Source organism: Rattus norvegicus, chromosome 1 (assembly GCF_021556685.1).
Source record: "Rattus norvegicus strain SHRSP/BbbUtx chromosome 1, alternate assembly SHRSP_T2T, whole genome shotgun sequence".
NCBI lineage: Eukaryota > Metazoa > Chordata > Mammalia > Rodentia > Muridae > Rattus > Rattus norvegicus.
Window position 1 is genome coordinate 34540517 of NC_141534.1, and position 22011 is coordinate 34562527.

The 22011-nt window shown below is 44.2% G+C and overlaps 3 long non-coding RNA genes across 4 annotated transcripts in view; all 3 read right to left on the minus strand.

Annotated features, from left to right (window-relative positions):
• LOC134484858 (uncharacterized) overlaps positions 1-22011 on the minus strand; it is a 229204-nt gene that overhangs the window by 114752 nt on the left and 92441 nt on the right. The gene's annotated exons all lie outside the window — the stretch shown is intronic.
• On the minus strand, positions 757-2464 carry LOC148006905 (uncharacterized). The gene is made up of 3 exons (XR_015644953.1): positions 2399-2464; positions 1796-1888; positions 757-1201 (listed from the first exon to the last, which is right to left on the minus strand). It is a non-coding gene; the product is annotated as an uncharacterized LOC148006905 (long non-coding RNA).
• LOC120099033 (uncharacterized) overlaps positions 2729-22011 on the minus strand; it is a 39252-nt gene continuing 19969 nt past the window's right edge. Inside the window, exon 3 of the long non-coding RNA XR_015644952.1 lies at positions 2729-3042. This is a non-coding gene — a long non-coding RNA (uncharacterized LOC120099033). The remainder of the gene's footprint in view (positions 3043-22011) is intronic.

The window sequence follows — 22011 nt, forward strand, 5'->3', positions numbered from 1 at the left end:
TGCAGGAATTTCTCTACACAGAAACATAAATTGCGTTTATTAGTATACTGCACCAAATTTGTAGCTGTGGTTGACAACTGAGGCCCTACGCCAAGAATTTATTTGTAGCCAGACTAATAGTCAACTTAGTGGCCTGGGATGCTAATCCCTTAATAAATCAACATATTCCACTAAATTCATATTTTCTTACAGTATGTTTATGATTTTAAAGCTCTGTATCATTCGCTGTGTACTTTTTAAAGAAAGGTTTATCAGATGCCCTCAAAGACAAGAAGGATGTGAGATACACCTGGAACCAGATTTACAGATTTTTCACTGGCCCCATGTGGGTGCTGTGAGCTGAACAAGGGTTCTCTACAAGACCAGCAAGTGTTCTTAGCCTCTGAACCATACCCCCAGCAATACACTGCATACTGTAAGACCAGATTATCTAAGAGTGACTACAGTCTTTCTGGACTTTTGAGTTCATCATTCAAGGGAGACATACACCATCAGGAAAGGAATTTAAAGTAGCTTGTCTATGATCTACTGCTAACAAATAACCAGTACTAGGCATTTTACTTATACTAAGTCCTCCCCGACCCCTGTATTTTTTAATACTCTGGGGGATGAGGGTCTAAGGCTATCTTAACCATCTAGGTCTGGCTACAGGTGAAAGTGAGAAGGACCTTGTCTCATAAGAACAGCCGGATTCGAGTCAGCGTGAGTTACTTGTTCCTTCTCTGGCTCCATAGTAACAATCCAGACAATGCTGCATCGGTCAGAAACAGCAGCAACATGTTATTTATTAAACACTGCCCTTGACTGGTTGGCCAAGGGACATCTGAAGGCCGCCAAGATGAATGACTTTCATCACTGGTCCCAGGTGCAAGTTGTAATGACCACACCACGAAGTTACCTTGGCATCCTTGAACTTTCTGTTCGCTCAGCAAGGTAAAGATAACATGAAATAGAATAGCAGTGTCCCCGGTGAGCAGATGTGTGGCCTGTGAAGACAGACCACTCTGGGACAAGTCCCTTCTTTTCTACTTCCAAGTTGCATGGCCACAACCAAGTCTGTTAACCTTCAAGATACCAAGCTTGAAGGATCCAACTCACACCAATGCCCGCCTATAGCAAGTACTGCGCATCTTTATTGCTCTGAGAGTAGTGAACGGAATGAGAAGACACTCCAGTGGACTTCCGCTGTTCTAAGCATTCTCTGGAAGTGAGAAGCAGATGAGACGGTGACCGAATAATGTCTTTCTTCATGTCAGTTGTTCAATATAGTATCAAGGAAACGAGGCAAGATCAGGCAGGATTGGAGGGGTAACTTTTGGGGCCCACTATAATGGGTGTCCCACCTTCACAGATGACACAGTGCTTTCTTCGTGACTTCCCCACAGAAATCAGCGGAACAGTAATAAGATATCAGGGATGATCACAACAGACTTACTATCCCAAGAAACCAAATGTGCAAGAAACCTACCATGGAGACATGATAGAATCTTTGGGTTATATGTCACTCAGAAAAGCCTACAAGAAATGATAAGATCTACCTAAGACAAGATGGCTGCTGGGACAGAGAGTGATTTTTCCTCAAGGGTGTGGCCCCTAATAGGCTGTCACACTCCAGTGAATGGCTCTATGCCCACATTCACACTGGCAGCACAAACTGGTTTTAGGTAGATTCTAAGGCCCATGAGACATAACTGTGGGGACAGAATGGAGTGTGAGACACGGGAGCTGGTCTGCAGTCTACGCCCCTCAAGTTTGTGTTCCATGGACTGTGAATGCCTTCCATGTTGAAACTCACCACAAGCACTTCCTTTGATGATTCAAGTGTGTTTCCACCAATGTTCATCTGCTGAAACCCCGATGTCCTGGGTGATGGTATTAAGAAGCTAGGCTTTGGATAGAACAGTTCATAAGGGGCAGAGCCCTGGTGAATGGGATTATTGCCGTTATACAAAGGAACAGCAAAGAGACCGCCACCCTGTCTCCAACATGGAGTTAGACTACAAAAGCAACCTCCTCTAAGGGGAAGGTCTGCAGCAGATTCCAAACCTGCATTTTGAACAGACCATTTCCAGAGCTGTAAGGAATGAGTTTCTGGTTCTGACAGGATTCCTAGTTAGTGTTTTTATAGCTGTCTGAGCATGTTGAGACAGATGGACTTGGGTTACTGAGGTGTCTTGACAAGGACCAAACTGTATCACGGGGGACTGAGAAGTGCCTCAGTAAAGAGGACTTGGGGACGTGTTACTGTCAGCTTGGAGCTTTCTGTTGGCCAATTCTGTGGAGGGTTCAAAAAGCTAACTCTTTTCTGCACTGATGGCTCCCAGAATGTCAGTGATTCTCTGGTGGGCATCTTAATAAACATTATCTAGACAATCAGAAGAATTCGAACAGTGCTTACGCCAGAGTTACATGGAACAGAAACTGACTGGGCTGCCTGGTGGCTGGGACCACAGAACTGTTCTCTGGTGTGGTTATAGCAAGATCATGTCTTCTAGAATCATCACGGCCACAGAGTTCCTATGTTCTAGAACAGTTGTTCAGCATGAGGGACAAACCTTGCTTTGGCTTCTGGAGCGGCTCCTGGCAATCTGAGACCGTCTTGGTAGAATAAAGCTGTGCTGTCTTCCAGCCAGCCTGGCTCTATCCCTCCATCTGCACTTATCAATTCTGCAGACCATGGCTCACTCCTCCTCCTCTGGGTTTCTAGATTCATCTTGTAGACACACACCTGTTTATCTGCACTTTGTCTTCACCTCTCAAAAGCTTTCACTGGGTTTCACAGTTTCAACCTTGCCAGTGGTATCAAAGTGAGACTTTTAGAGATTTTTCTTGAGAATAATCCTAGCTGTCTCCAAGTTCAGTGCATTCCTGTGATGCTCTCACATGGTCCTCTGTGATGACACAAAGCTCCCTGCTTAGTAACACTGGGCAGTCCTCAGCGGTTCTGTGTCTCTGCTGCTGCTGCTGAAACGATCCATGGACTCTGTTCTCTAGAGGATGCTATGGGGCTTCACCAGCAACTTGCTTTTCTCCTTTAGTTCACTGAATTAAAGAAAAGTTCATTTCATTTTTTAAAAAATAATTTTTCTTATTCATTTTACATCCCTATCACAGCCCCCTTCCTCTCCTCCTAGTCTCTCCCTTATAAACCCCCAGTCCCATTATCCCTCCCTCCCTTCTCAGAGAAAGAGAAACCTCAGTGTGGACACTACCCCACCCTAGGACATCTAGTCTCAGCAGGACTAAGCACATCTTCCCCCACTGAGACCCAAGCTAGCAGTCCAGGTAGAGGAAGGGGATCCATGGGCAGGTAACAGAGTCAGAAATAGCCCCTGCTCCACTTGTTAGGGATCTGTATAAAGAGCAAACTGCTTCCCTGCTACAAATGAGTAGGGGGCTTATAGCCAGCCTCTGGACTCTCTTTGGATGGTGGTTGAGTCTTTGTGAAACTCCATGGGCCCAGGTTAGTTGACTCTGTAGGTCTTCTTGTGGTGTCCTTGACCCCTCCAGCTCTTTCAATCCTATCCCATATTTTCCACAAGACTCCCTGAGCTCCACCTGATGTCTGGTTATGGGTCTTTGAATTTATTTCCATCTGCTGCTGGATGGAACCTCTCAGGAGACAGGTCCCTGTCTCTGCAAGCATAGCAGAGTATCATTAATAGTGTCAGAGGTTGGCTTTCTCACATGGGATGGGTCTCAAGTTAGGGCTGCCATTCGTTGGCTGTTCCCTCAGTCTCTATCTTTATCCCTGCACATCTTGTAGGCAGGACAAATTTTGGGTTGAAGGTTTTGTGACTGGGTCAATGTACTCTTCCCTCCTTCTGGAAGTCCTGCCTGGATTCAGGAGCTGGCCACTTCAGTCCTTGTATCCCCCATGTGTAGGACTCTCAGCTAGGGTCATCCCCATAGACCTCCTGTATTCTCTGCCATCCCAAGTCTCCAGTTAGTCACAAGAGATGTCCCCCACCAATTTCTATGCTTAGCCAAGTCCTCTCTTGATACTTGATTGCCATCCTTGTCTGCCTCCTCACCCCCTCTTGCTCCAAGTTCCCTCTATTTATGTACATAAAGAACTCGATAAATTAGACATCAATAATCCAAGTAACCCAATTGAAAAATGAGGTATGGAACTAAATAGAATTCTCAACAGAGGAATGGCTGAGCAGCACTTAAAGAAATGTTTAAAGTCTGTACTCATCAGGGAAATGCAAATCAAAATGTCCCTGAGATTCTTCCTTACACCCATCAGAATGGCTAAGATCAAAAACTCAAGTGACAGCACATGCTCTCAGGCATGTGGAGCAAGGGGAACACTCCTCCATTGCTGGTGGAAGTGCAAACTTTTACAACCACTTTGGAATTAGGTTTGTCTATTTCTCAGAAAATTGGCAATAGTTCTAACCCAGAATCCAACTGTACCACTCCTGGACATATGCCCAAAAGATCCCCTACTATGTCTCAGACACATACTCTACTATGTTCATAGCAGCTTTATTCATAATAGCAGAAACTGGAAACAACCTAAATGTCCCCCAACTGAAAGATGGATACAGAAAATTTGATCCATTTCACAATGGAATTCTATTCAGCTATTAAAAACAGAGACATCATGAAATTTGCAGACAAATAGATGTAACTAGAAAATATCTTCCTGAGTGAGGTAACCCATACCCAGAAAGACATGCATGGTAGATGTGGCATAATGTCCAAACTTATAATTAGACATTAGCCATTAAGTACAAGATAACCATGCTACCATCCACAGGCCCAAAGAAACTGGGTGATAAAGAGGGACCAAAGGAGGATACTTTAATGTCACTTGGAAGGGAAAACAAAATAGTCATTGGAGGTGGATGAAGAAAAGGTCATTTCGCAATTAAAATATTTTTAATGAAGGAAGAAACAACCTTCACCAACTCGATAAATGCTCATCAATCTGCTCCCAACTGTGCTTGGAGATGTTAGGGACATTGGTGTGATTCATCTCCTAAGTAAAGCACTCACAAAAATACACTATAAACCAGGGCAGTGGAATACTCTACTCTCTGCCATGTGTCTAACAATGGGTACAGGTCTTCCAGCCATTATCTGGTAGTCAATTAAGAAAGCATAGCTCATCTCACTTTTGAGTGCTGAAAAAAATACAAGTATGTCTATGTATATCACATAGACAAGGCATGGATTTCATGGAATGTTATTACTCTACAACAGACTGACAGCTCCTATAAGCCTAGATCTTCTGTGACAAGCACTCTGTGACTCCAAACACCAATATTTGAAATGAGTAAAGAGGTTTGAAACAACTCCCCAGCGATTTCACTTTATGGCTCCCAGCAAGCAGCAGAACTTGGGTGTGGAATCTCCCTCCTCAATTTAGGAAAGTCACTGAGGCCAGCTGTGTGGCAGCGGTTTTGCTGCACAGAGGCCCACAGATGCCATTGATGAAGCTTTGATGGGAAGCCTAGATTGCCTTGGGCACCCCAAAAGGTTAGAGATGCCAGAGCTCTGGAACACCTGGTAAGGAAAGCTGCCAATAGGGGGAGAACCAGCCCAAGAAGTACATTGCAGTCAACATAGCTGAAAGTAGTTGTAGAAATGAAGAACTTTTTGACATCAGACAAGGAGATGAAGAGTCGAATTTTCTTGGCTGCTTTTGTCCAGTGTTTTCTCATTGTGTTCCCTTAATTATGCTGTGATATGGTAATGTATCCCCGAGCCATTATGCATTGGAAGTATGCGATCTATTTTTGATTTTTATTTTAAAGGAGACAATTGAAGCTGAAGTTTCTGGTCATGTCATATGATGCAGAGTTATGTGCTGAGCCAAGCCTGGGAGGACTCATGATGTTTGGAGAAATAGTAAATAGGACTCAAAGGACAATGCTGGGGTGCTTGCATAGCTAGCCTTGCAATTTCATTGGTCTCATATCTTCATCTTTGCTGATCTTCACTTCATTGAGAGAGGCACGGCAAGAACTCCTGGTGTGCTAGCTGATTCTGGTCACCCAGACTTGTGGAAAAGGCCGGGCTGTTTCTGCTCGATTGTGCTACTGCTGCTGATTCATGTTTGGAATCCTGACACTACTGAACTGGACTGCTGGTATCCTGACAACAGAGATTGGAATCGCCCACAAAGAACTACTTCTAAACAGGTGCACATCCCCCTGTCCTATTCACTATCTTTTCTCCCCTATGTTTGGAAGGTGGGTTAGAATTCTTATTGAAGTAGTTCTCTTTTTTTATTTTTAAAAGATTTATTTATTGATTTTATATGAATAAACTGTAGCTATCTTCAGACACACCAGAAGAAGGCATCGGATCCCATTACAGATGGTTGCTAGTCACCATTCAGTTGCTGGGAATTGAACTCAGGTCCTCTAGAACAGCAGTCAGTGCTCTTAACTGCTGAGCCATCTCTCCAGTCCTGAAGTAGGTTTTGAAAAATCTAAGCCTATGGACTACAGTTAAGTGGTGTATGAATCTCAGAAGAGACTTTGAGTTTTGGACTTTTAAACATTTTTGAGACTGTCATAGACTATGGGGATTTCTGAAGTTGGACCAAAATTATTTTGTATTATGTTATGGCTATAAGCCTATCGGGCCAGTTGTAGTTTGAATAGCTATGGTCCCCATAGACTCATATATTTGAATGCTTAGCTCATAGGAGGTGGCACTATTCAGAAGTGTGTCCTTGTTGGAGTTACTGTGGCCTTGTTAGAGAAAATATGTCACTGTGTACTCTGGCTTTGAAGTCATATATTCTCAAGCTATGCCCAGTGTGGGACATAATCTTCTTCTGCCTGCTGTTGGACCAAGATGTAGAACTCTCAGCTTCTTCTCCAGCACCATGTCTGCCTGCATGCTGCCATACTTCCCACCATAACGATAATGGACTAATTTCTGAAACTGCAAGCCAGTCCCAACTAAATGTTTTTCTGTATAAGACTTGCCTTGGTCATGGTGTCCTTTCATAGTAATGAAACCCTAACTAAGGGTTAGTCTAAGGACAACCCTTTTTAACGTGCCAGATTTAATGAATAAGCACAAATTATTACTTCAGAAGTCCACATGACTTAATCTCTTTGCAGGAAAATGTCACCCATTAGCACCCACAGGTTAAAACACTCACAGGTTCTTCCCACTCATTAGCATATGAAGTGAGTTTCTTGTCACATTAGCACCTTTGACATACCCTGCAATAAAAACATTAGAGAAGTTTGTCCACACTCTAAACTCAGAGCTGACCACATTCTCTACAAGACTCAGGGTTGGAGCGGGTTGGAGCATCTGCTTAGCTATTGGAGATTCCTGTGATGGGGTGGTGTCTGAGCTGGGGCTGGGACAGTGACATATGCTAGAGAGGGACATACTCAGAGAATCAGGAATCAAGTTTGTCTTGAAACATGCCACCTGCCCTAGGCTGTCACTTCTATGGCTCTTAGACCACTGAGCTTGTCATCTCTAGGATAAAGCCCTGATTTCTCCACATGCTGCACTGCACATGGCCCTGAAACTGCTGATTCTATTGAGCATTAAACCTCATGTTGAGGACAGTCACATGAAGGCACCCACTTGTGTAGTTCTATGAGGCTCCCATCAAGGCTGCTATGCTCCCCTTTGGGGGCAATTTGTTTCCACTGAATTCTGTTTCATCAAACTTGCTTTAGCAAAATAGTCAGTAACCAAGAGCAGTGGGTTGCATCTAGGGAAACACAGACATGTGATATTTTATAAAAGTTTTGATATTCAATTCTGTTTGACACTCAAATAGAATATTTAGGACAAATCAAATAAAAAGCTTAGCAATGTGCCATCACAATGGCAAATGTAGTAACAGCCTATTTGAGTCTTTTCTTACAATGCACTTGAGCATTTTTACCTACTCCTCACACACATCCCAGGTCCACCCCCTTCTTTTTCCACCCAACGTTCTGTCCTCCTTTTCCATAAACCCACCAAGTACAGTTTGTGCTGCCCAGTTACTTTTAGATGTGCATGCTTCCACTGCAGCACCAACAACCCATTGTTGTGTAGAACTAGAGTTTTAAAAAGGTTACTCATTGTCAGAGTCCGGATGTGCAGGACCGGACGTGCCTGCGGGAGAGCCAGAGATAGGACTTGCCAAACCAGCTATCAGCCCCAAGGACATTGACCATCTGTAGCCACCCCCTCCCCTTCCTTCACCCCCCTGAGTGAGATGAGCCACCCTACCTGCCTGCTGAGCTGCTAGAGAGCACGTACTCCTTGCTGATGTAATTTCGCTCCGAAAGTAACTGTGCACCATTTGAATTGACCAATCATGTGTAACCACGCGAATGCCTCTATATTATATAAACCCCCGAGTTTGGAAGCTCGGGGTCGATTCCTCTGTCTCCCGTGTGAGATATGTATCGACCCGGGATCCCGCTAATAGGGATCTCGTTAATAAAAGCTACCTCCTGCTGTTACATCAAGGCCGGCTACTTGTGATTCCTGGGGACACCTCACCCCGCGATTGGAGCGAGAGACACGGCTCCCCGTTTATGCTCTTTCATTTGGAGGTCCCACCGAGATCGGAGCGTGACCCCCCGGAACCCCGAATCCCCCTTGGAGGTACGTTGGTGTGAGTGTTGAAAGCGGCTGCCATGTATGTGTATGTATGTGTGCATGTATGTTGTGCTTCTCGTACTGTGTATTGTGCCATGGTCTAAGGTTTAATTTGAGTGCGCTCGGGTGGAAGGGCTTCCCACCCTGAATTTGAGTGCACCCCGTTTTTGAGTGCACTCGGGTAGAAGGGTTTCCCGCCCCAGACAGACGCCTGTGAGTACACTTGGGCAGATGGGTTTCCTGCCCCGTATTTGAGTGTACTTGAGCGGAAGGATTTCCCGCTCCGGACAGACGCCTGTGAGTAGATGAAGGATTCCTACTCCGAATAGTCTTTTTCTTTCTTTTTTCCTTTTTAGAAAGCGCACAGGGGGATGCCCCAATCGCGCAGGTTCTGGGACTCGTGAGAGACGTTCCACAAGCCGAATTTTGTCAGGAGGACCCGGCAACTGACAGTCAAAAAGATCTGACTGTGTTTAAAATCTTGGACCGACTACTGTGTTTGAAATCATGGAACTGTTTGCTTTGTTCGTCGAAGAGTTTTACCTGGTCCCCCAAATGCTTAGTGAGTAAGAAACTTAATCTTATGGACCCCGCTCTAGTGGCGGTGTGTTGGTTGATAGCCAAAGTTAATTTTTAAAACAGTGTTTTATCTGTGCTTGTGCTCGCAGCCAGCGGTGATGAGTTGGGAAAGATTTAAATTTTGCTTGGGAGTAAGGAATCTTAAAGGCAGAGTTTCAGCCGGTTTGGCACTTAGTGCGTAGCTGCCTGAAAGATCAGAAATGCTGTCAACAGGCTATAAAAAAAAAAAGGGACAGGCTGTGTTAGAAATGCTACAGGAAGAATGATCTAAAAAGGCTGAGAGCTAGGTGGGAGAGGACTATAAGGAAAACAAGAACAAGAAAGGAATTTCTGACATTTGCTCACAGTAGGAGAGCGCTCATTTAGAGAAGTTCTTTAAGGGAGCATGCCTTATCAGGCGGTGGCCAAGGTCAGGATTAATGTTTTCTTTTCCATGGGCCTTTAAACCCAGTGAGACAGTTTGGTAAAGGGCTACTATTGAGGTCCTGATAGCCCCAGGTGAATTGGTTATGATTCTTTTGTCAGCCACCTGGCATCTAACACCCAGGTTCTAACCATCTCTCCATCCTTTTGTTATTAGTTGTTACTAGAAGCCTAGTGTCATTTGGAAGCTGGTTCTCTTGAGAGGCAAAGCCACGGAGCTGACACTGAAGAGAGATACTCCTTGAGGGAAAATCTAAGCTTGTGCTTATTTGTACAATGGCCTTTTTTGTCCAAGAAGGCCTCCTGGTTTAGCTGTGTGACTAAATGCTGTTTGCCCTCTTCAGTAGACCTCTATTCTCAAGATTCTCTTGTTTTCTCACCATCCCATTTGAGATGCTTGTTAGTAACTGTTACAGGTCTTCTTTACCACTGAGGAAAGACGGAATCCTACTGGAGACCAGAAAGAAGGTTTCAACACAGATAGAAGGCCCTCACTTTTGCCTGCTCTCTTCAGACCCCTGAAGGTAGGGAGTGCTCCAGGTCTGCCGCCAGACTCCAAGGGTGGGTCTCTGAGGGGCTAGAAAATGCCCCACCAATCTGGCTAAGATAAGGAAAGGATATGAAGAGAAAGTTACAGAAACTTGAAGGGTTAAGCTAAGTCACTGAGAGAGTTATTGTAAGTTGCAGAGAAAATAAGTTTGATGTGTGGTTCAGGGTCTGTGCACAAAAGTGGACAGCACCTAATAGCTGTAGAAGAAGGTGCAGACAGAGAGATTGAAAAAAAAAGAAAGAAAGAAAGAGGATTAAAAAGAGCGGGAAGCTAGGGAAGAAAAGAGACAAAAAGAAGAAGAAGTTAGAGAGCTAAAGAGAGATAAAAGACGAGAGAGGAACATATACTGGCCACAGTAGTTAGGGAACCTAGGAAGATAGTACCTGGCAACAGAAGAGAATTCCTGGCTAAAGATCAGTGTGCCTAATGCAAAGAAAAAGGACACTGGGTCAGGGACTGCCCAAAAAAGAACAAGAGGGGCCACTGGAGAGCTTCTTGGTCCTAGAGTGCTGGCTATGTACAGAGATGGAAGGGAAGTGTGGATACAGGGACCCAATGCTCTGTGCTCCTATGCCCCCCCACCAGTGGGCCAATATCCAAAGACCTTGAGTGCAAGGGGCTACTGGCAACGAACAATACTTATGGACTGCCCGAAGAACAGTGGACCTTGGCGTGAGCCGGGTAACCCACTAGTTCATAGTCATCCCTGACTGCTCCTATCCCTTGCTCATGAGAAAACTGCTCTCCAAAATGGCTTGCGTGGGCTGAAATGGCTGGGTGAGGCCATGTGTATGCATATCTGCAGAATGTGAATGTGGAGCTTAAGACCTGTCTCAGTGCACCAGTACCTGATGCTGGGAGATGAATGGCTTAGTGCTGTTCTGCTTGGAACACATCACTCCTGCCAGCCGGGCACTAACAATTATCACCCAATCCAGGACTTAAACTGTGATAGAGTGACTGATGTTTTGCCTTTGAATAGAGTGTCCCAAAAGATGGGACCACTGGTCAGCTGCCATGGACTAGATTCTCCACCGGTTGGGGACAATCTAGTCACCTTGCTGCCCAATCCGGACCTGGAGCCACCACAGCACGAGTGTCAAGCACTGACAGAGCCCATGGGTGGAGGAAAGACCTCTGCGACTGGCTGATTGACCCCTGCTGAAAGCCGAGGACCTTGTCCACAGACGGGAACAGTTCTCTTCATGAATGAAGGTCAGAGACAAGTGGGTGCTGCCATGGTGGACAACACGATGTCATATGGGGTGGCTGAACTTCTACCCCCCCCCCCAGCACATCAGCACTTCAGATGCCTTTACCATCTCTTGGATGCCCTGGTGAAGCCAACAACTGCAAGACACGGCCTCGATCATCATCAAGAAGATACTGGAAGAAATCTTCCCCAGTCTGTAGTGCCCAAGATAATCTGGTCAGAGAACGGCCCTACTTTCGTTGCCAAGGTAAGCCAGGGTGTGGCCAAGTATTAGAGGTCGATTGGAAATTACATTGTATCTACAGACCTCAAGGTTCAGAACAGGTAGAGTAAATAAATAAAATTTTAAAAGAGACCCTGACCAAATTAAATTAACCATGGAGACTGGCGCAGACTGGGTGACACTCCTTCCCTCTTGCTCTCTTCAGAGCAATAAATACCCCTTCCAGATTCAGCCTTACCCCCTTTGAGATCTTATATGGGGCCTCAGCTCCCCTGACTATATTAGATGATGTTACTGAACCAACACGTCATAGTGCCATAGTAATAATGATTTGTGTGCCAGGCTAAAAGACCTACAGGTGATACAGAAAGAAATCTGCTCACAGCTGACAGCAGCCTATGCTCCGGAGACCCCTGAGACATCTCATCAGTCATCAGTTCCAGGAGACTGCAGCTACACTGAGCCCAGACACTCGAGCCTCGCTGGAAAGGACCATACCTGGTGCTGCTGACCACCCTGACAGCTGTCAATTCTCAGCCCTCACCAGCTGTGTACTAGCTGTTGGGGCTGAGAGCTGGGACCTAGAGGGAAATTCAGTCATGTTTGTCCTGGGTTCTATCAAGATAGGTGTGGGATAGGCTTGATTTCTATTACGAATGATATAACATTACATATGTTAGTACTCTTAATACTTCTTGGGACTGTGCCTCAGGGATCACAATCTGTATAAGCTTAGAAGTTCTAAAAGCTAGTCATGACCCTGGTGTATAGGCTTGGATAGTGTCCAGGTTAGAATCCTCATGTTAAGACAACAATACCAAGCTGTTATGCTAGATGAAGCTGAGTTCTCCATGTAGTTCTAAGATTAGAACTATTCACAAAAAAGAAGAAGGGAATGTAGAACTAGAGTTTTAAAAAGGTTACTCATTGTCAGAGTCCGGATGTGCAGGGCCGGACGTGCCTGAGGGAGAACCAGAGATAGGACTTGCCAAACCAGCTATCAGCCTCAAGGACATTGACCATCTGTAGCCACCCCCGCCCCTTCCTTCACCCCCCTGAGTGAGATGAGCCACCCTACCTGCCTGCCGAGCTGCTAGAGAGCACGTACTCCTTGCTGATGTAATTTCGCTCCGAAAGTAACTGTGCACCATTTGAATTGACCAATCATGTGTAACCGCGCAAATGCCCTTATATAAACCCCCGAGTTTGGAAGCTCGGGGTCGATTCCTCTGTCTCCTGTGTGAGATACGTATCGACCCGGGATCCCACTAATAGGGATCTCATTAATAAAAGCTACCTCCTGCTGTTACATCAAGGCCGGCTACTTGTGATTCCTGGGGGCACCTCACTCCGAGATTGGAGCGAGAGACACGGCTCCCCGTTTACGCTCTTTCATTTGTTGTAAAAATATAAAAATAAAAAATTAAAGTTGTCTTTTACCCCGCTAGCTCTGGCACCGTAGTGTCCCAAGATAGATATCTTGGCAGATATCTTGGCAGAAACACATCCCCACTCCTCAGCGGCCCAGTGTCTCTTGCCACCACACACTTTCCTACAAACCCTCACATAAGAGAACACACAACACAATAATCTTTGACCCAATTGGTAAGATATAATTGCCCACTTAAACATACAAAGCCCGGTACCATCCATCCCTTAGGAACATTAATAACAACCTGTAAATACACAGAGCAGAATCTTAACGTCACCTGCCAAGGCTTCTCACTCTCTCCTCTTCCTTTCTCCCCTTTTTCCTCTAGTCTCCTCCTCTTCCTTCAAACTTCTCTCCTGCCCATCCTTCCTTCTCCTCCAATGATAGGCCTCCTTCTATTCTGTACCAGCCCCTCACCTGTACTATACAAATTCAATGGAGGTGGTTCTGGTGAAGTCACCGGAGTTCTGAGTAGTGACTAGGCAGCTGTCCTGGGGGCAGTGGAATTAGCATCAAAATACAGATAACTTCAGGGCAAACCACAACAACCCGTCAGGGTCTGCATCCTTAAAGAAAACTGATTCTCCCTCTTCCAGAAGCTCCAGAAGAAGATGACTGCCAACAGCTCCCTAGCTAGGGATGGAACTTCCTGTTCCCCTCCTCATTTCATGCTGGATTTTCTCTGGCCTGAGTCAGTGTAGACCTTATGCATGCCATCTGTCTCAACGGCTGTGAATTCATATGAGCAACTGCTCCACCATATCTGGAGGACTCTGCCCATGGCTTTAACAATCTTCCTACCCCAAGCCTGAGAGGCAGGAGGAGTGAATGTGCTATTTATACAGCAGAGTATTATTCAGCTGTTAAGAAAAATGAGGGGCTGGGGAGATGGTTCAGTGGTTAAGACCATGGACTGCTCTTCCAGAGAATCTGGGTTCAGTTCTCAGCACCCACATAGCTGCTCACAACTATATGTAACTCCAGTTCCAAAGGATCTGTCACTTCACACAGACACACATGTAGGCAAAATACCAAAGCACATTTTTAAAGAAACAAATAAATTGCCTTTTAAAAAAAGAAAAAAATGAAATCATGAAAGTCAAATATGAATTGGTAGAGCTACAAACAATCGTACTGAGTAGATAACCTAGACCCAGAAGAGAGACAAATGTTACATATTTCCGCTTACTTTCAGATGGAAACAATCATACTGAGTAGATAACTTAGACCCAGAAGAAAGACAAATGTGTGTTTCCTCTCATTTTCAGTTGTTAGCCTTGGAACTTCAGACTAACCTTCAAAAATCCCTCTGTGAGAAATACCGTACAGGTCAGAAAATTACCAAGGGCTCTTGTAAGGGAGAGACTTCAAGGGAGGGAAAATGGAGTAATATTGAAGAGAAATAATGGAACATTGAGGCTCTAACTGGGAGAGATATGGGAATGCAGGGTAGACTGGGAGGGCAACGAACAGAAAAGATAATTGAAAAGAAATCATATGCAAACCTGCTTCTGAAAACACATGTATCCATGCATGCATACGTATATACATACATACATGCATACATACACATATACATACAAATACAAACCCATGCATATATATATATATATATACATACATACATATATTTATTTAAGATGTAGTTACCCTATAATGGGGCAACAATGCCTCTACTAGGCACTACATGATAACAAATGAAAAACCCAGGGCCAGGAGTGGGTTACTTCTTTATAGTTGTTGATCAGTGAAGTCCCATTGACTCCTGAACATTGAGTTTTGATTTATATGCAGTTCTTGTAATTGCAAGTTTGCTAACCCATTGCACCATTGGAGGTATGATTTATATCTTATTCTTGTCATAACAAATTTTAAATATGATTGGTGACTCATTGCTCTCCTGATAATTGGAAGCACTCTGATTTTGAAATAAAGGTTCTCATGAACCCAGCGCAAACATCTTTGTTAACTATGCATCCTCTGAGAGACTTTAAGTGTTTTGAAATGTCTTGTGAAGAACACACACTTCCTGAATGTGCAGGAAGCTGACTAAGACCATGGGCTCCTTCCCCTCAGAGTTCCTCCAACCTGAGGGGAACAAATCCTGCCCACTCTTCACACATTTCTCTCCTCCTGCTTTGTTCTGAGATCCTTCTTTGTAGTTTAAAGGACACAGAACAAGCATACAACATGTTCAGAACCACAACCCAAGGACTGCTTCCACCCACTGACCCACTTCTGGGGTTCTGGAAGATTTCTTACTTGCTGAGGTCACAGCAAGCTACAACCAGCTAAGATATATGCTTTCCTGGATACTCTGTCACCAGCCAGAAGCCATAGCTTCATCTACTTCTCAGATTAAGAACAAGAATACTAGATCTATACAATTAGATGCCTTGGGCAGAGTGTGGAGGGGAGTGGTCTCTTTGATGTGTGATGCCTAAGGAAATATGCCCCTTCCTGGTCAGAAGGATGAAACTAAGCAGACATTTCTCTCAGGAGAAAGAGCCTAGGAAAACTTCCTTAAGCAAGACTTCAAAAGACACGGTCAGGAAAGAGCTTGGAGCAGTATTGAAGAAGATACTTAGGGCATGGTGCCTTCTGTACTTTCTACTTGGCCCTGGCTGTGAGGAATCCCTCTGCCCCATTAAACCTAACACCATTTTGGGGCACAAAACTTGGTTTCTCTTTAGGTTTTGAGGATCCATCTACCGGGTGTGTTTTCCTAACTACAAAAACAAGTGACAGGCTAAGACCTTCCATATTGCAATTGGAGGGATAAAGGAAGACACATGCGCGCTGACTCACACACACACACACACACACACACACACACACACACACACACACACACACACACCTCATATCTGTACTGTGGTGTTTGGATGAAAATGGCCTCACAGGCAACTCCCCTGCAAGGCATAGAGTACATGAATCATAGAGAGAAGACCGTGCCTATGTTTCTCATTGGGACAAAGAAGCCTTTTCATAAAAGAAAGGATCTTTCACCAGGATTATCTTTGGGGTACATGCCTTTTTTACCCTTCTGTGGGCAAGCTTCCCTCACACCCCAAACATTACAGCTTCAGCCACAACATGGGGCTGTTTCCAAAGTGAAGTTGTAATGACCCTGTCTGCATTGGTTTGGCCAGATAACTCAAGCAGAAGCAATCACTGTGAGCACACATCAGTTATGATTTCAAATGAAATTAAAATAATTCAAATTCTGTAATGCATATCTGGCTTTCCAATCCACAGTCACTATGATGAAAGAAAACATCCTTCCTCCTCCTCTTTTTCTCCTTCTTCCTCTTCTTGTTTTCTTGGGGTCTGTTTTGTGTCAACCATCTAATCCTGGACACGGGTCTTGCCCTGGTGTGTAGTTGATATATCCAGTGACACTCTTGAAGAAAGCTGATTTTCCCTCTCCCAGCAAGTATCAATTACAACTGGAGTTTTGTTTTTCTTTTTTGTTTGGCTTTGTTTTTTGTTTGTTTGGTTTGCTTACACATGGACTCTGTGTCCACTTTCATTTCTCCATGCTGGGATTCTGTCTGGTTTGACCTTACAGGTCTATGCATATATGTGACATACAGTCTCTACACTTTCATATGACCATCGGTCTGTCCTATTTGAAAAAAAAAAAAACACTGTTTTTTTAAGAGTCATCATCATGTCTGGCTCTTACAACCTTTGTGCCTCTTCTGCCACATAGATCACCCAGCTCAGCGTCTTTGGTAAAGTTATATTCACTAAGCATCCAGCACAATCTGGGCATCAAGCTGAGCTCTAGAAGTTCATTGGATAGTGAGTGGGTGAATCACAGCTCATGGAAGGTCCAAGATGAGCAAATGAAACTTTAAAGAGAGGATCATGGTTTAAACTATCCCATTAGGGCTGATTCTGATCCAACTCCTGTTCCAACCTCTGAAGCTGAAATGAAGGAACTAAATCCTGGAGATACCTCAATGACACAGCACAACACAGGGTCTTTCCAACAAAGCTCTGCTCTGTCCTCAGCCACTAACACTTTAAAGTAGAGGCCAAATCAGGTGTGTATTGTGTGGCACTATTCCTGGAGAGACATGATGAAATATTTATTTACCCCACACTAATAACAGACCAAAGTCACAATATCATCAAAGTTCAACTTGGGGGAACCAATGAATGTTATCAAGGTTATCATAGTAGTATGTGTAAAGGGTTATTTAAAGGAGCCAATTCACCAAAGCCTACCCACCCCAGCATGGCTAAAAATTTGTGGAAATCTGGAGCTTACTGAATAATTTGCTGGCAGCTCAACAGGTTGGAAAGTATCTCATCCAGACAACTCAACTGGTATCTGCTTCATCCTGCTATTGCTACTGAACTAAGAGTGACTCTTAGCATGTCTTATTGGTTATTTAAGCTTAAGGAGGGAGGAGTCTAATAAATCTAGTCAGTTTCAGGGATTTCCTGAAGCTTTTGTGCTGTGTGGGTCTTCAGTTTTAATGAGCTTTTCTTCAAAGTAGAAGGTTTTAATCTCTGAGGAAATTGCTACACAACCATGAGTTTGAAGCACATATGTCTCTTTCAGCTTTGTTCTGGACTCCTCTGGCCAAGTTTCCCTGACCATCTTGGTAGTAGTCTGCTAAGAACCATTGTTAGAGTTACATTCACTCAGTACCTATCATGGTATGGGAACCAGGCTGGGCCTCACAGGTTCAGGTGGAAAGAGACTCTCTATTCACAAGAGGGCCAGGATGAGCAAATGGAAAAACAAACTAATATTCATTGTTTCCTGAGCTAGGTGCTTGCAAGCCAGAAATGTCATATTGCACTGTTTCAGAACATGATACAGTTCCCACTTCAATAACTCTCAACTGAACAATTCAATAGAGGAATTCAGTTGGGATGAGTTTGTCCAAAGCCATTCTCTCTAGAGGTAATGATCACAGTTTGTAAAGACCTATCTACCTTGAATCCCACTGGACACACAGAAAGCAAGGAAGAACATTTGGCCAGGCGATACCAAAGCCTCTAGCCAAGATGTCCTCACGTGGGCAGTTTCTCATCAGTACTATACTCTGTTCCATTCTCTAAAGGAGACACCCTTCGAATTCCAGTTGGTCTTTTCTCTCTAACCCAGCAGTGAGAATTTTCTATGTACTTCCATTTACACGCCTTATTTTCAGCAAGATTAACAGCTGTCCAAGGATAGCAGTTTAAGATCCAACACACAGCAGGAATTAAATAAGTGTTGCCTCAGATGAAATGTATTGAAGTCAAAGATGGTAGCACTGTGTTTTTCAAATAGGTAACATTGTGTTTTCCAACTAGATTCACACTCACTAACAAAGAAGCGTAAGCAGGTCACAGGTGATTCTTGGCAGTGACATCACATAGCAATTTCCTGCTCCCATTAATGTTCTAGGTGATTCATTCACTTTTGTCTTCCTGCACGCTTGACTGGAGGGAACATAACCAGAAAAGGGGGGGGGGACCTGATAGAGACTCTTAGTCATCCCCTGAGATTAGACAAGTCCCCATCCAGAGTCACACATCGGAAATTAACATCCCTGCTGGAGTACATTGTGGAGAGCATTTGCAAGAGAGAAGTCAGTCTAATAGCTGGGTGCTACACATAGTAATTACCAGAAACAAATGGAACAGGGTAGGTGGGAGGCAGGGGGATGCAACCACAGAGCAGGCATGCTGTGTTAGACACAGGATCTGAAAACCTGAGGTCTCTGACCCTTAGCTGGGAACAACTAAGACCTGAAGGAAGACCTGAAGAGAGAAATATTTGTACACAGAGAGCCACTGCTACCCGGTGAGTTAAGAGATGGATTAAAAGTGGCATGGGGCCTGAGAAATCAAAACTCAAAATGCCCAAGAGAAACAGAGGAATCCAGCACCAACAGGCAATGGATGGCCTTTCCTTTTACAGCTGGAAGTGGAAGGATTTCCTTACCTCCCTTACAACCACTTTTGAGATTCTCATCTTGCTTTCCTCACGCAAATCCTCACCTTCCTCGTTCTAATCTGTGCCTTTCCCTTTTCCTATCCTGAATTCTAAGTGAGCATGCCCTTAATGGGAACCAACATACCTGAAAGATTAAAGTGGCATTTATCTCAGCGGGCAGGGGCCATGAAAAGGGACTGTTTAAAATGAGTTTGGGGTATTACTGAGCTCTGTGCCCAATGCCTGCTGCAAAGTCTTGAAAGCATTGCATCGGAGTGTGCCCTCACTGACTAGAAGCTGTGTGAATCCGCTCCCAGGGACAAGAAACAGGAGGAGCTTCATATGGGAAGTCCCCTCCACTGCATGCAGGTGCAGGCGAATGTTAAGAATGTTGCCACTTCAATATAGGATCCTTGGGGCATGTAGACTCTAGAAGACTAAAGGATGGACCCTTCCTTTAGTTTGAGGTCCAGGAAGCCTGGCTTCCACCATTATGGAAAGGCACTCATGGACTACGTGGATTCTTTCCCTCCATGGAGCTCAGATGAAGAAAACATAAAACATTAAAAAATAAAATAAAATAAAATAAAATTAAATAGAGGATTTGGCCAGAACCTAGTGACTCTTCTATGAATAGCTGAACTAATACAATTTTATTTATAGAATGAAATCCTGAGGATAAATGTAAATGTGAAAGATGAAAGTAAAATAATAGGATTGGTTTTTAAATGTGAGTATAGGAGACTAAATTCTCTCTCTCTCCCCTATGTGTGTGTGTGTGTGTGTGTGTGTGTGTGTGTGTGTGTGTGTGTGAACAAACATGCATTATACAAGTTGCAAAAATGCTGTGGTAAATGCACTTTTGTGAATTGGAGTTGTAGCTATTTGTCTTATATACAAAGATCCTGTGTTATCCAAATACCACAAAAATCTAAATTAATTACTTGTTTACTTGTTTTTGATCTCTTGCCTCTGACTACTTTTTCCCCCATGTTTTCCCTAACTGAAGGTCTGGAACTTTTGATTGACAAGGCACTTCTGTCTCTCAATTTACTCCTCTGTCACCCCACTTCCTCCCAGAGAGATGTCTGTTACACAACAGCCAAGTGAAGCAGGAGGTTAGAGTCATCTAAGTCATTTCCTTTTGACACCATGAGGAAGAGAAAGAAGGAACTGAAGGGTTAACTTTAAAGGCTATGCTATGTGAGCTGAGACCTGGAGGTCCAATGGGTCTGCAGAGGGAAAATAGGGAGGAAAGAACGGTCAAATCAGAAACCAGACTCCCTGAGCAGACAGAACTGGAGGCGGAGAATGTTGGAGGAGGGTTGACAGGTGGATCCCTGAGAGGGCTTTCAATGATGACTGCTCCTGTGTGCTTGGTATATATATATGTTTCTATCACCCAAGAATTCCATCAGTTTTGCCTATTTACAAGTATTCTCACTGCAGTCTAAATTAGTGTAAATGTGTGGCTGGATGCAATGACTTTGCCCTCTTACATAGAAAGGTTTATCTGACCTCTTTTAATTAGCATAAGTGGATTTGTGCAAGCTGTGTTTTATAATTTAAAAAAAAAATCAGCCCATATAATATATACACCTTTTATCCAGTGTGTGTCACCCTGCACATCTATTGCTCTTAGAGAGTCCTTTCACATGGCATCACCAGGTTATGCTGTGTGGACATGCTCCCATCTGCCCAGTCAGCTGATGATGGACAATTGAGGAGATGCTGGTTTGACTACTGAGTAACAGCCGTGTACATCTCCTGTACACATGGGACCCCTGAGTTCATACTTGGGATTTAGCTGCTGATGAGCACATGCAAGAAAATTTTGGAAGCTGTCTGTCCCAAATGACCTTAATCTGGGCCACACCTTCTGCTAGAGACCTACATAAGGACATTGGAAGAAGGAAGACGCCCTCTTCTTCACCTGCCTGCTTTGTGGGACTGAGCAACTGCTGTATTCTTGGACTTCCATTCACAGGTGCTACTGATGATTATTGGGGAGTTGGACTACAGACTGAAAGTCATCAACAAATTCCCTTACTATATAGAGACTACCCATAAAAGAACCCTGACTAACACAACGTCCAATGACTGAATATCAAAGTTCCTGTAATCAACTTCATTCCTATCCCCAATACCCTGTGGAGTTTGTCTTTTAATTTACTCTACACCCTTATAAATTGTAAGTGAGAATCTTGTAGATATCTTCTGTCTGTGTGTTGGTGCCCTATGCCTGCACCAACACGGTACTGAGAATCGAGCGAAAGCCTGTGGGATTAAAGAAACACACACACAGGTTATTCGTATCAAGCCAGGAGAGGAAGAGAGAGACTCCTGTAGCTTTATTCACCACTTATATGCCCAAGTTCCCCAGGTAGAAATTATCTGGGAAGCACACTGGGAAACCCTGGCTCATGACTACCTGGCTCCTGACTTCAGTAACAAAAGACCGACTACGTGACCTGAATTAATTAGGGAGAAATCTGAGAAGACCAGCCTAAATCAAAGGCTGAGACAAAGCAAAAGGCAGGAGCAAATTGACCACCGCCCAGGTGTGTCCCAGGTGTGTTGGTTCCACTAGCATCAGCCAGACTCAGCAGGGGTCATGCGGTGGAGACTCCGGGTGTTTGCTCAGGAGATACTTGGTATTTGTACAGGCTGAAAGCATTCCTTGATTGTTATCTTCTTGTGCCATAAATTCATGCGAGAGGCTTTTGTCCAACAATCTCAAGACTTTATGGCAGGCATCGTAACTGTGGCCATACAGTCACAAAGGGGCCAGGCCCAAATCCAATATGGCTCCCTACATCTGTGGACACCTGTTCTTTATAAATAAGGATTTCAGCCTTAACTGTGTCAAGATTCTTGTTGAATGGTTAGTGCTTCCATGGCTGTGGTGTGGAAGCTTAGGGCTTTGAGGACAAGAAGGTATTTCCCTTTTGTTTTCTGAAAATTGTTTCATTTCATGTTTAATCATCATGAATTCATTATCCTGCACAGCCTGACTTGGGCAAGCTGTGCTTCTTTCTATGACTAAGTAAGATCTCAG